The following is a 15,019-nucleotide window of genomic DNA, read 5'->3' as shown; positions in this document are numbered from 1 at the left end:
AAGACTCCAAGCAGGACTTCACTCTCAGTTTGTCTTCAGACAGATATCTGTGTTGCCAGTCAACCTGATGGATCACTGAAGTACCACTCAGTCAAACGAAATTAAATCAGATCTTGGATGATGTAGTGCTTGTGTTACTGCGATCACTAGAAAGAGAATCAAAGTTCCTGTGTGCAGTGCCAAGAATCTACAAACCATTATATATAAAGAAGTTTTGCTCGTAAGAAGGCCTTCCAAAATGGTGGGTGAGGGCTCAGTGTATGGCATATGTTCCAGCACTGGTGAAGACCTTCGAAACAGAGACAAGATTTAATACATAATGATTTGCACTTTGAGTGTGGTGGCTGTCACCATGTAGAGGTGAATGATTCAGGTGGAATAACAAAGTCTACCAAAACTAAGTACACTGGTCCCAGCTAAAAGGCTGGTTCCAACAGATATAGCTACTAAAGTCCAAGTGAACTGGGAGGAGCTTGGAATAGTGTTGGTGTCAGGAGAATCGTAAATGGGTTCAGCAATGGTGCAACAGTGTGGTATGTTAAAGAAAATAAATGCCACGCAATTCCATTATGTGCACAATATGTATAACCCCGAGGTTTTATTTTGTGGGAGAACAAAAACAAATGCTAAAAATTTAAAGTTCCCTATCCAGTTCTAATGGCGTCAGTCTGGAACATAAAGCTCATGTCACAGTTTGCTTATGGATAAACTTTGGGGCAAATACACATTTGGCAAAAGTGACAACCTCAGGCTTGTTAAAAGGATAGTCATATCACTGCCATTTGCAGTAGTAATACGCTCATGTAGCTGCTGTTGGCATGTGGTGAAGACACAATAATGGTTCAGTTCTAGCCATGGAGCAGTTCTGGCACATTTCTGACCATGCTGGTATCATATGCAGAAATGGCTCTGGCTGTGCAGATTCTGTTCCCACGTGACTACTAGAGGGTTTGAAGAATTAATCAATGTGCTTATCATAGTGTGCTACTAAAACCAGAGTATCATTTAACCACACAGTTTGGTTTTAGAAAGGTTTCTTGTTCACAGTGTTACAGACACAAATCACAGTTCTTTCTTCCAAGTGTTTTCTCCCCACCCTGTTTTTATAACAACTTCTGGAAGTATATAACGACTCTTATTACCAGAAAAGAGGAATCTGCTACCTGCTTCATCTTGCTATTAAGCAAGATGAAGAGAATGGTTCATTAATTTTCTTAAAAAAGAGTTTCATTTTCAAAACACATTTCCATATCTAAAAAACTATGAGACTCTTAACGTTAACACTGCTTGCCCTGGGGGTAGGACTATGAAGTAAATACACTGTTTTGCTGCAGTTGATTTCAGGGCTGTCATTCTAGGTTATGACTGCTCTGGCACATAGCCAGATGGATCCCTTCCCTCAGGGATGGGGGAAAAACTGTGAAAAAACTCCTCTGTAACTTAGTCAAACTAAGCTGGAAGCAAATAACTGAAGTATATGCTACAGAGTAAGTAGCAATTTTCTTCTTCTTTTTTTTTTTTTTTAAATTTTTCATTAAAATAATCATTTCAAGTCTTTTAAAAAAATTGACAAATGCTATTCAGCCAGCTCTTCAGTGCAAAACTCACACTAGCTGAGGTCTTGACATAAAACCTCTCCCTTTTAGTATATTTACAATGCTTCAAACTTTATTTTCTTGCATTTCTCCCTCTGAAATGTTGGTCTGTTCTGCAGAATAAATTTTCAAAAAATGAGTTATTCCAGGAGAATTGATCATGATTAAGTAGTGTTGAGATCTACCACTTGTCACTACTTACTTGCAGCACTGTTTGGTTGAGGCTAAGGGGTATTATGAATGTCATAAAACTGGGCTAAGCAACACAGTGCCAAGATGTCTGCATCCTAATTAAACTTTATTTGATCACTATGGAAAAATCCCATCATATAGCGATAACCAGACAAGGTGACATTACATTATGAGCTTCCTTAAAAAAAAGAAAGTGCCAGCAAATGCTATTTCTACTGTAGAAGGCATTCTTAGAGTGACTATTTCTTCCCCAAAGATGTCTACTCCTGTGCCTCCCTACTCCCATAGAACATGGGAGACAGGAATTGAAGTTTATTTGCTCGAGATTAGTCAAACTCCCCTCAGAGGGACATGTCCTAACCATGAAGTTGTAGACTGCTTTGAGTGGGATTGGCTGTGAGGAGGAGAAAATGGAGCTTCAGAAGTAATAAGTTCAGAGATAAGGAGAAAATGAGCACAATCACCAAATCTGGTGCCTTCAGAACAGCTTAGGGCTGATGTATTTCTGAATCTGTTTAATACAAAATACACTGACAGTCCCAGAAACAGATGCTAGAATCTAAGGTTCCCCTTCTGATACAGGTCCCTAAACACGTGGCCACACATTTCTCTTTGGCTGAGGGCAGCTTTAAGTGTTCCATGCAAGTGGAAGATCTTCAGTAGGAGTGACGGTCAGCTGGTCACCTGCTTCCTTGTCTCCTTTTTTCACATGGGAGTTTCCAGGTGTCTCTTCTGTGCATGCCCAGAAGTGCTTGATTCCTAAACAAGCTGAGCAGTGCAGAACTTGCCTGGTGCCCCATCACCCCAGGGAAGTTTAGGGCACTCTCCTGGAGTGCTGGTGGTGACCCATGTATTCCTGTTAATGAAATGTCCTTCAAGGGAAATTCAAAGAAAATTAAATTCCTCTGGGAGCTAAGGCACACTCTGAGAAGGGGAAGCTATAGCTCAAGTTCCCTCAGACAGAAAGACCATATTTTCCACTGCCTAGCAGGTGAGCACCTCTAAAAGTGTGCTAATGAGTAACAGTGTCAGTATTTTAATGGGAGAGAACGTTCACTGATAAATATTATGCAAAAGCCCTTGAATGTTTCCAAAATTACATACTTGGATATGATACACAGAAATATGCCTAAAGATACTCATGCTGGTTGGACAAGAGCCAAGCTCCTTGCGCTTAAGCATAGAATACTTATGAGCACATGATTGTAGGAGTGTGGGAACTTAGTATAAAAAACAAAGATGTTTATTATGATCAGGTATACCCTGATTCTGATAGAAACTGAGTGTGCATTTTCAAGATGACACTTTTGAGGGTAAATGCCTAGATTCTGCCTAAATCCTACATTAGGTCTCCCTATATCTAATCTTGGATTAGTGCTCTCAGCTCCATGTTTTTACAAAAAAGTCGAAAAATACATTAAGAAGACACAGGAAAAAAATCATAAAATTATTGAATGATGGAAGAAGCTCTTTGCAGTGAAAGTGTTAAAGAGCTCTTTCCCTTTAGGTTATTCAAACAACATATGAAGAAGTGACTTGATTAAATTTGTAAATACCCTCATAGACAGAAAATACCAGTTAAAGGAGGAGTCTGGCAGAGTCATAGAAAGGTGACGAAGACCAATTGCCAAAATCTGGAATCAGATACATGCAAACGATAGATTTGGTACACAGTTTTGATACTGAAGGTGACTATTGATTGAACAGTCTACAGAGGCAGTATATTTTCCATTTCTTGATATCTGCATATGAATGCTGTTTACCTTTTGGAAAAATGCTTTAGCTGAACATAACTTACATTTTGTCAAACACAAGGTACAGAAGTAACTGGAAGTAATTAAAAAAAACAGTCTAATGGTCCATTCTGGTTTTAAATTTCAGGAATCCAACAGCTTCCCTGTGTTTTCCTCATTCTGTACTGAAAAAGCTCTAAACCTATGCAATAGAGAGGATTAATAGTAGTATAAATTCATTGGCAAAAGCCATATATAGCAGTTTTGTACACTCATCAAATTGCTCTGAAGTAAATCTCTTTCCACTCTGACAGCATAATATTTAGTGAAGTGATGTCCTGTTCCCAGTATCCCACAGATATCTCACTGAGTGTGGCTCCAGGGACTGGGAATTTAGATTTACCCTGAACATGGCTCAGAGCACTGGGAAAATAAGAAACATTTTTCCTCAGATCCATAATGGTATCTCGTATACTTTTTACATATACAGATTGTGCAGTTGTGAAGATGACACTGCAGTGCAGATCTCAAATTCAGGTTTCCAGTGCTGAACAATGACAAATTTAAATTGAGCAATGACAGTCCAGCAGATGAAATTCAGTTAAAGAAGTGGGAGCTGCAGTAAACCTCTGAAAGCCAAATAACTGTCCTCAATACTCAGTCTGGACTTGGATATTATGACCTAAATCCTGCAACTCTTACTCAGGACAGTGATGGAGGCAGTTTGGCCTATTAATAAAGCACATGCTCCTAAGGTCTTGGCTGTCCACATGTGGCAGCTGGCTCCTTTCCTTTCTCCTCACCTGTTGGAAGTCCAATGCTAAAGTCTCAGTGCAGATGCCTGGCCAGCCCCCATCCCTGCTCCCCCTTCTGCATGCCCTGCTCTCAGAGCTGCTTTTGTTTGCTTGAACAACCCAAGTCTTCCTAAAATAAGACTGTCAGGTATCTTTGAGACCTCAGTTATAAATCGATCCTCTCTTTCTCACCTTAATGATCATATTTTGACGTATTAGTTGTTCTGGACTGGAGGTGAATCACTTGAACTAGTTAAGACCTGTCTTTCATTCATAAGCTCTGGGGTGAGTCCACACACCACTGGTGTGTCTGTCACAGTGTTGTCTTGATAGCTAGGCTGCTTAATAGACCTGTGGCTTATATAGAAAAATTGACTCATTTTCCAGTACAGCTAACAGTCACTCCAAACAGCATAACCCAGGAAGGCAGAAAGACCTTTTTACTGCTGTAAATCACATCCATGTGGGGTTTTTGTCAGCTTAGTGGTATCAGTAGGCCAGCTAGTCAAGCTGTGCAGTGGTGTCCTGGGTGGTCATATACAACACCTGGTTCAGGGTGTCAGAAGTCTTTGCTCTTAAAAAGATGGGGTTAATCTGCCCTTGCAAACTTGGGCATGTTTTAGATATCTTTACTTCCTTTTTTTACAGCATCTCATGGAATTTTTCTGAGGTAAAACATGTGTCCAGGCTGAATGGTCAGGATGCAGGAAGAATTTTCCTGGGTTCAAATTGCACAAATTATCTTTGTTCCAAGCTTGCAGTTTTACAGAGAAAGGATGCCCTGGCCATTTATCATCAAATGTCAAGTTGAAATACTCACATCTACCTGATTTATGACAATCCTGTTCTGCAGATTTGGCTATAGATTTCAGGAAACTCACAAAGCATGATAGCAAGTGGACATCACAAAAAATGGATATGGCAGAAAATGGATATGGCAGAATGTGACAGTTAAAAAGGACAAGTGCATAATGACCTACACTTTCAACTGGTGGGCTTTGCCAGGGCATTGTGACAGCAGAAGGAAGCCCCAGACCTGATCAGTTGTTTAGTGACTGGTCATTAAGTGGGATGAAATGTAGCAGTGTACGATCCAATGTGCAGCATTCTTTGCAGCTGCAAGACAGGTGTCCCTTGAATCTTAAGATGCACAGGGAAGTCTGAATGAGATTTTTCTATATATTGCATATCACACTGCCAATAAATATTCTTTTTCTTTTAAATATCTTACAGGTTTATCACAACAATCTGCTCAAACCTAAATGCTCTTTTCAAACAGTCATTGAAATCATTACCAGTCTTTTCCAATATTAACTTTCCCATATTTTTTAGGAACACTGAGGTAAGTCTTCTGATCCTCCACAGTGCAGATTAGCTCTTATTCTGACAACACTTGTTCCATCTGTCACTGAATATAGTTTGCTTTTCATAAGGTCTGAATTAGCATTAGGATTTCTTTTCACTTCACCAGCTTACACTTTTCAACTGGTTGCATATATTAGCACAAATTACATTTTTAAAGTGTCTTTCTTTGGGTAATTTGTTTTACCTCATAAATCTGTAATGCTGCACCTCCTTTGCCCCATGATACAAACAGCTCAGCTCCCTTCACAGAAGTCTAGGTGCCGTGCCTGACCAGCACCACCTGCTGAAGGAGAGAACCGTGCAGAACCTGTGGGCTCTGAAGCGCATTGAGCAGCTCCACTGAAGTCATATGTGTAACAGTAAGCATATGCTTAAAATTCTTTTTTCAAATTGTCCCAGAAAGTTCAGTACTTTGGAAGACCAAGTCCAGAGCATTTCGGTTTACACCACACAGGTGAAGGGGAACTGCTGTGGAGCAGAAGAATGCACAAACAGTTGCAGCATTGATCTTGGCTCCTGGAGGCATTTTGCACTTTCTGTAGGGAGCCTGGGTGGCAGACAGAGGGAGGGAAGGAGGGCAAGCCTTCTCCTTATCCTGGCTGCCAGGAGCACAGAGTCAGAGAAACCGCTGTCATTGCCACCGCTGCAGTCATGAGAAGGCACCCTAAATGGTTATGTATGTGGCCCTTAAAATGACCTCCTCCAGTTGACAAAGCCCCCCCTCTCCAATCTAGCAGTCATTAAACCTAATGCCGGATCCTGGGAAGTGTGGAAGAGGCCAAGATATTCTTGTATTTTCTCTCAAAGAGCTGCAGAGACGTGACGGTAGATTTTTGCCAACCAAATAAACATTTCAGTGTCCAATGCAATAGATGTAATGCTAATATGCTGCATTGGTCCATTAACTCAAGATATTTTTATGGACCAGGCAGAGGGAAGAATATCTTTTCTCATATTCATTGCTGTGATCATGCAATGGGGAGGAGGCAAAGGCAAGAAGTATCTGACTTTTACTGGCCCAGTGTGCCTAACATCAGACCTCCAGAAAATGTGGATTGATTTTCAGGTGAGCTTTGGTGCTGAAACTACTGCTTATCATGTGATCTAATATTTTCTCATTAATCATGTATTTCTTAGTCTATGCATAGCTAGCTCTTTTTTTGTTTGTTCGTTTTTTTGGGGTAGGTCCTGAACCACAGCAGAGTCTCTTAGAGATCATCATAAATAGTAACATATACTAGTGTAAAACATCAACACTTAAAAATCAAGCTATTTTTACTTAGATAACTAATTAAAAAGTGCCTACCTATTTCTAGGAGTCCAGATGCAAAAGACTGACATGTGCCCTTTCTTCTGTTACACTTACATGCACCTAACTTCATCCAAGGATGTAATAACATACAAAAGATCTTAAATGTACTTCCTAAATTTGCATTTCATTCAATCCATTTTCTCAATTAAAACCAATCATTTTATGCTAGACAGTACAGGAGTTCATTTGAACCACTAGATTTTGTATTGGGTAGACTCTTCAAAGCTATTGATCTTTTTTATGTGCATGCAGAAATGCATTTCACAAAGTGACACACGACGTTCTAAGATCTGCTTTTCTGAGCTTAATTCCAATCCCAGCCTTCAAGGATCAATTGTTTCAAACAGGTAATAAGTCAGTTTTTGTTTTGTTAACTATATTTTTTCAGGACCCAAAAATTTGCTTAAAAAAAAGTTGAATCACCATAGCATTGTATGATCATAACTGCATATTTAGTATAAATTTTCTATTGTATTCTATTCTATTCTGATTTCAGTGTCATCAAGATAACATCTGAATGTTAATAGTGCAGTAAATGGCATAATATTTAGTACATATAGGTAGTCTATACATGTTCTACTCATAAATAGACATATTAAGTGTGATTCATCTAATCAAATGCTGCATTTGTGATGCATGTGTCTAATCTGAATGGGCCCCTTAGACTCTTTTTATAATCAGTTAGAAGAACATTAAATGGGTATGATTCATCTCATTCTAATACAGATGTCTACAATAAATCATATGAATTGCCCCAGACATAGATTTTTCCCTCCCTAGCTCTTAAAGGTTAGCAGAAGGATGACAAAACCTTATTGCCCATTTCACTACAAATCTTCTACTATAGTATGTTAAATTACATGTTGGTGAGGCATGAAATAACAAATGGTGGCTTGATTCAAAACGCAGTGCAGCTTTTCTATACTAGTAATAGTGATAGGAGCAAACAATTATTTCCCAGTGTTACTGACTTTGAGTAGTAGTTTGAATAGACCTTTTAATGTAAATAGGGTCATTCATGCAATACAGTATGAATTGACTTATGGCCAGGAATTATATCAGGTTACCCATAAAACATTGCTGAGCTGCAGTTGAGAATAAGCTACATACTGGCACTCATTATTGTCGGTTTAGTCACCCTTTTATGGGGGATGACAGCCTGGTTCAAGTCTGCTGTTTAATGGTGGTCACAAGCTGAGGATGGTTTTCCCATACCCCCAGGGGAATCTTAGGCATTGAAATACAAATTCAGGTCTTCTTGGGGGAAACTAAGTGTTTAAATAGTGTTTAAACATGAAGTAGAAGAGGCAGACTCCCTTGCTCATTCACTTGAGCCCATCACAACAGATCTTCTACCTGCTTGAAGACTGGGATTGCACCAAGGTTTTTCACAGACTTACTGAGTGCTCATCACCAGACTGTTCATTATTGTTGCTTGCAGCTTGCACTCACAGAAAATTTCATTACAACTTGTTTCTTTTCCAAGAAACAGATGGTATTTTTCAACAGAAAATAATTATAAAAATCTTTGGAACCTGTTCTAGTAAAACAGAACAGTTCTTCAAGCTACAGGAACTTTTCACTTTATTGGAGTTTTGAGCTGACTCACTGAAAATACTCTAGTTTTTGAAATGTTTTCATTCATGTTGATTTTTGGAGAAAATGGTTGCTAACTTGGAGTGAGGGGTGCACTGTGAACTTTGCCCATGTGAAGGATCCTCCACTGCAGAAGATAAATGCTCAGAAACTTGTACTAACAATCTCTCTTAAGATGCATAATCTGGGGGCTAAACTCACAACATCTAGATCTGCAAAGAATTTCTAAAAATGTATTGTGCTGCTTTTCTATTTATTTAGATGCAGCTCTGATAAGTGGCTAGTTATCTTATTAAAGGAGAATTAAATATACTGCCAAGTGATTGATTTAAAAAAGTTCATATTTCAGAATTCACTAATGAACATTGAAACTTAGAAAAAGGGTTACTAGGACATTTTCATTTGTGTTTTGTGCTGGAGGCAGTTGGGTAAATTCACAAAGTTATCCTATGCTGTAAAAATAGAGTGAAAAGGAGGAGTTCCTGCTGGAATAGAAAAGTCATATGAATTTTGCCCAATATGCTCTATCAGAGAGCTGGTTGTTAAAGTAGTGCAGAGGGCCAAAAGGCATAGCAAATATGTCTGATGAGCGCAGTCCATGCTGCTACAGCTGGACTAGAGCTGGTACTCACATTAGTCCAGTTATCTCTACTTGTAGTACAAGTCAAAGTATAGGCAAACTGTAGCGAATGTGGTGTTCACAAGGATGTGTGAGGAAATGCCAAGCAGTGTGTACATTTTTTTAAAGCTCTGATTACAATTCAGCAATTAATTTTTTTCTGCTTTAAAATCAGGTGGAAAAATTGCAAGGTTAAAAATTTCCTTGATGTAATTGTAGATTTATAAGGATTAGACCTTAAAGTCCAAATCCTCACAGGTTTCTTGTACAGCAGAATCCTGAATGAGATATCATTGGAAAAAGTAAATGCATTTCTCTTTCCGCTTGTATAGCTCTACTTCCAAAGCAGGTATATCATTATTTCAGTAGTTAAATTGCTTTTTTTTCATCCACACAAATCAGAAGGTGTAGAAAGCAGTGCTGAAAAAAGCCAGACCCTCCCCTCCTCTCAATTTTCTTTATGTCACTAGTGCTTACTGAATTTTTAGACTATACATATAAATTTTAGAGAAAATGGCTTACGTCCCAGGAATGAAAATGTTAGTTCTCTCTCCAGCTAAAAGCAAGGATTTAATTTAATTTTTCTTTTTTTGTGAGACACTACCCCAATGTATTTAAATAGAGCAGATTATGAGACTATTCAAGTTACTTTTGTTCTCTTTTGCTGCTGGTCTAATGAATGGCAGCAGTTAAAAGCACCACTAATGAAAAAAATTGAAAAAACCTCTCCTCAAGTTTAAATGAATACATTTGTTATTAATTATTTTCTCTCTGTATTTTCTCTCTTCCTTAGCAAAAATGCTTTCAAGAAGAGCGTGTTCTGATTCTTCAGAAACCGAAGAATTGCATTTTCCTCCGTACTTTTTCTTATCTGCTCTCTCCTGTCCTTTGCCTCTTCTGAATCACAGAAAGGGAGAGGGAGATGAATTTTGGGGGCTGAAGCTAAAAAGGAGAGGGCTGAACTGGATGAGAAGGCATTTCTCTCTGCTCCCTTCCCAGAGTCCAGGGAAGGGTGCCAGCCCCCAGCTCCTTCCCTGTCCAGCCCTGCCAAATGCCAGCGCTTCTGCCCACCTCCACATTCCCAGCCCAGAAACCCTTCACCACCCCTTGGTGCCTGGAGGAAGCGCTGGGGAGGGTTGTTTGCCTGGGACACTTAATATTGCTGGTTCTCACTTGTGCTCCTCTCCCTACCCCTCAGTGACACTGCTTTTAACTTCTTGGCAATGGGCCCTATTTCAAAATTATCTTTCTCTGTGGTGTTTGTACGTGAAGGAATCAGGCAATCCAGGCTTATATGCAAGACTTCTATTTTGATCGCACGTCTTAAGTCAGACAAATGGCTTGAAATCTGGTGAGATGCATCTTTGCTGAACTTTCAGCTTTATCCAACTAATTCGCTGAAGTGACGAGTGCAGGTTCAAGTGTCCTTGTTCTTCCCTCTTAGCATGTGGCTCCAAAGCTGGCCAAAGCCCCTCCACATCTCAAACCACGCAGGAGACAAAGCAGTACATCATATCACAAAGCCAAGATAAAGTTTCATTGTCTTCAAGGAGTGATTTACAAAAAGCTAGGGAAATAGCTCTGGTATTCTCATTTCTCTACAGGAGACCAGAATATAGACCTGTCAAAATATTCAAACATACTCCTAAATCCAGATGAGCTGAATAGGCAGAAACAGGTGCCTAAGTATCTTGCTGAATCAGACCTGCAAGTACAGCATATTTAGAACAGACAATATTTGCAATATACAAAGATCTATTTTTCTGAAATAACTGTGTCCACAGAAAGGTAAAGGACGTCAATACACGTTCTGTAACATGATTTATTAACCACTGAGAATATCCTGGAGCAGAGTTTGTTGCACTGCTCAAGAAAACAAGGAAGTGCAGAGACGTCATTATACAAATCCCATGTGGAAAGAATTCTTTAAAATGAAAACCCCATTGAACAAAAATGTCAGAAATACTTATGAGAAAAGGAAGAAACCATTACTTTTGTCTTAAAGACCTTATTAAAAATACTTTTACTAAGGCTTTTAGTATTTTTTACTTTTCAGTACAAATGACCTAAACAAAACACAGCATGCTAGCCTTTATAGCCCTCCTGTTACATAGAGTATTGTATGAAAGAGACGTATTGATGAAGTTTAAATCTTAAGCTGAGACTGAAGCTGCTGGCCCAAACAGTTCATACAGCTATGGTGTTACTTTCAAAGGTGCTTATTTTCTGTTTGCAGGGTAGGACAACCAATTAAGAAATATATATTATTATCTCACATCCAACCAACCAGAGGAAGAAGGTTATTACTTTTTTTATTCAGCATCAGGAACAGACCTGGGTCATTGTTAGCAACATGATAAAGGTTCAGCAGTATGATGTCAATCTGCATAAGGACAAAACTAGAGCTTCCTTCAGTATCAGGGGCCTTCTCTGGTGTACATCCTACAGGTCTTGGTGATTAATTCCAATTTCATCCTTTGAAATGGGAAAGTACAATGGTAACTAATGGTCCCCTCAACTTCATTGCTTTCCCTAGAGCAATGGAGAAGGTAGCCACCTATGATAGTGTGGTATGGTCCATGTTAGAAGGCATCCTCTATCTATCTATCTATCTATCTATCTAGTGAGACAGTTCATACTTGGACACAGTCTGTCCTCTTTCACAGTGTGTGTGCAAAGAAATTGTGGCACAGCAGTGTGTACAGCAGCAAACAGCATGTGAACAAAATGAGGACTGGCCAGTTCCTCCTGAGTGGGAAAGCAAGAGAGCACTGATAATTAGGAAAAAAAAGGAAAAAAACACACAAAAAAATAGTTATTTTATGAAAGTCATGGCCTTTTTGGAATGAAACAATGTAAGAAAGCTCATGCAGCGTGTTAGTTCCTTTTATTTTTCCAGTTTTGCCAGTGATGCCATAGAAACTAATTTTCTGTTCCACACAGTCCTGCAAAACTGAAGGTGAAAGATTAAAAAGTCTGATTTGAGACATAATATGGTTGCAGCCTAAGAAATTTGAATGTTGGGTCCCAGGAGTTGGACATGTGGTAACATACCCTTGGACCTGTCAACTCCCTCAAGCACAAATATAAAGTCCTTTGGCAGTTTATGTATTTCTACTAAAAATCTAGGAATAGACTTTCCTTTTTTTCTGCTTCTTTCAAAGACTCTGAAGACTCTAAGACAGGTTTTCATAACACCTCTTAGGAGCGAAGGAGAAATGGGAGCGTATGTTAGCAGAAGCTGCTCGGAAGCAGTGTGATCCCAAGCTCTGTCTGTCAAGCAACTCTCAAGTCTAATGTTTAAAATAATAATAAGGTATGTGCAAGACTGGTTAAATGATTGCGGTGATTGTCACTGCTATTGGATCGACACTATATCACACATAGTTTAACTGAATTACTGAACAGTAAACATACTTTTAGCTTTACATAACACACTTAACTGTGTGGCAAATTTCCCTGCAAATATTCAAACGTGCAAATGTGTTGTATGCACAAACAAACAGGAAATCACTGCATCACTGAGATTGTTGTTGATTTGGATGGTGCCGTTTCCCTTTGAAGAGACACCCAGGTGATGCTGATTTTCTTTCAAGGCAGAGCTGACAGAGAGCACAAGGGACAGAACTCTGCAGCAGCATGGCCACGATAGGGGATCCTGGCCCAAACACATCCGTGGGTACAAACTCAGCCCTTTGAAATCCAGCTCCAGGAAATATTTCTGAAGGCAAGAATAGTCTTCCTATTGTATTCCTCAGCAAGATCACCTCTGGAGTGCTAATTATGTCTGTGGCTATTTCCAAACACTTACTTGCTAGGAACTGTGCACAGACATCCTCTCTCTCTCTTCTAGCTCTGCACATACCTTTAAGTTGAGTATGCCCTGTAAATCCATCTCCAGGTGGTAGTGGCATTTGGACAGAAGGTTTGGGCCCCAGTATGGCAAATCACATAGTCACATGCCTACATTGACTTCTGTGAGACTATCTACATGCTTAAAATGCAACGTCTGTTAAGTGCTTTTACTGGATAGGGAATGCTGCATATATCATACCATTACCAACTCGTAAGCTATCCAATTTCACTTAGGCATCCAGTTTGCTCTTGCAGGCAGTGTATTAGACTGGATGACGGGATTACAGTAGTCATCACAATGTGTGTAACAGGTGATACATTATTAAATCCCAAAGCTTTGACATTTAATTTTCTGGAAGCAGTTTCAGGTCCACAGTACCCTGGAGTACAGTCAGGGCTGGCTTCCTGATGGTTTGGAAACTCTCAGCTGGAACGCTCTGGTTTAATCACTGAATATTTTCCCCCTCAACCTATTACCGTAAGTTCAAATACAATAAAAGCTTGAAATGCTGAAATGGATGGTGGTTGCAGCACAATGTTAATAGTCCTGATCAAAACTGTTGCATTTTAAACAAGTGTTACATGCAAAATAAATAATTTTTAAAAGTATCTGAAAGTATGAGTGTGCCCCTTATCTGTATGCAAATACTACTCACCAGATTGCAAGTAAATATCTTGAAAGAAACTTTTTGAAATTATAGTTTTTGTGTAGGTTATAGTTATATGTGATGATGCAGTGGCAAAACTACACAGAAAATACTTATCACCAGCAGGGAATGGACTCAGTGTTCTAGTTTGATTCCAGCAATACTTTGCCTTTACATGGCCTTCTATAGTTTTTCCTTAGACCCACAATAACATTCTTCCTTCAGATCCAGATTTTCATCAGTACTATTTCAACTGAAAGACTTACTAAATCATCTACTTTTCAGCTTTTAAGAGCTATTTAAAACTCAACAGGATTGCAATATCTTCCTTTTTTCCCCACATCTATAGGCTGTTTTTATTTTCCAATGAACTGCTTATTCCCGTTGTGTGGGAAACAACATAATCGAGATCAGATGCTCCAAAACATTAAGGAAAAAGAATTATTTCTATCATATTCCTTTATGGACTTTCATTAACATAGAGAATTTAGTAACTAGTAAATAAAAAGTTTGAATATTTACACAAATTTCTTTGAAATACATCCATTTTATTTTCAAATACAGAGAATTAAAGCAATATGGAGAAAGTGAGAAAAATGCTGAACTGTAAACTATTTAATTAGTGTCCCACACAGGAAGACATTCAATGTCCTATTGACCTTGCTGTTAGGATAATTTCATGAAGTTGTGCTTCTGTGGTTCCGTTTCACTGCTATGACCTCAGAAGCGTAGAAACTTTAAAAGTGGAGGTGTGACAGGCAAAAGAGAAAAACACCAAGACTATTAAAAAAGACTGGTTTATCATTGTTATAAGTGTTAAATATCGTATCCCAAGTTAATGAGTAACTGATGTAACTCACTGAGCAGGTAAACAAGTTTGAGAAAAATCTCCTTTGGGGGGAGAACTTGCACATAGTGATCTGCTTTGATTCAAAAGGCCAGGCAAGGGGATAAAAAAAGAGAAAAAAAAGAAGAAAAAGAACAGAAAACCTGTAAAGTCACAGTTGTAACTCAGAAGCAAAGGTGGCACATGCAGGCACAGACTGGAACAGTGAGCTAACAAACTTGCACTTAGCAGGGCCATATTTTGGTAATACTTGATAAGCCACCTTGTGTGCAGACTGTTAATAAATAAATAAATAAATAAATAAATAAATTTTCAATGACAAGGTCTGTAGGTAGAGATAAGACTTTTAGTAGACTAATTCATACAGCTGGAAAAAGTAGACAAATTTTTTAGATCTGAAAAAACCCTTATATGTTGAAAAGTTATCATTTTGCAGCTACCCTGTAGGGTTTAATGACAATATT

This window comes from Gymnogyps californianus, chromosome 3 (assembly GCF_018139145.2).
Source record: "Gymnogyps californianus isolate 813 chromosome 3, ASM1813914v2, whole genome shotgun sequence".
Lineage (NCBI taxonomy): Eukaryota > Metazoa > Chordata > Aves > Accipitriformes > Cathartidae > Gymnogyps > Gymnogyps californianus.
Note: the sequence above shows the minus strand (reverse complement) of the source record.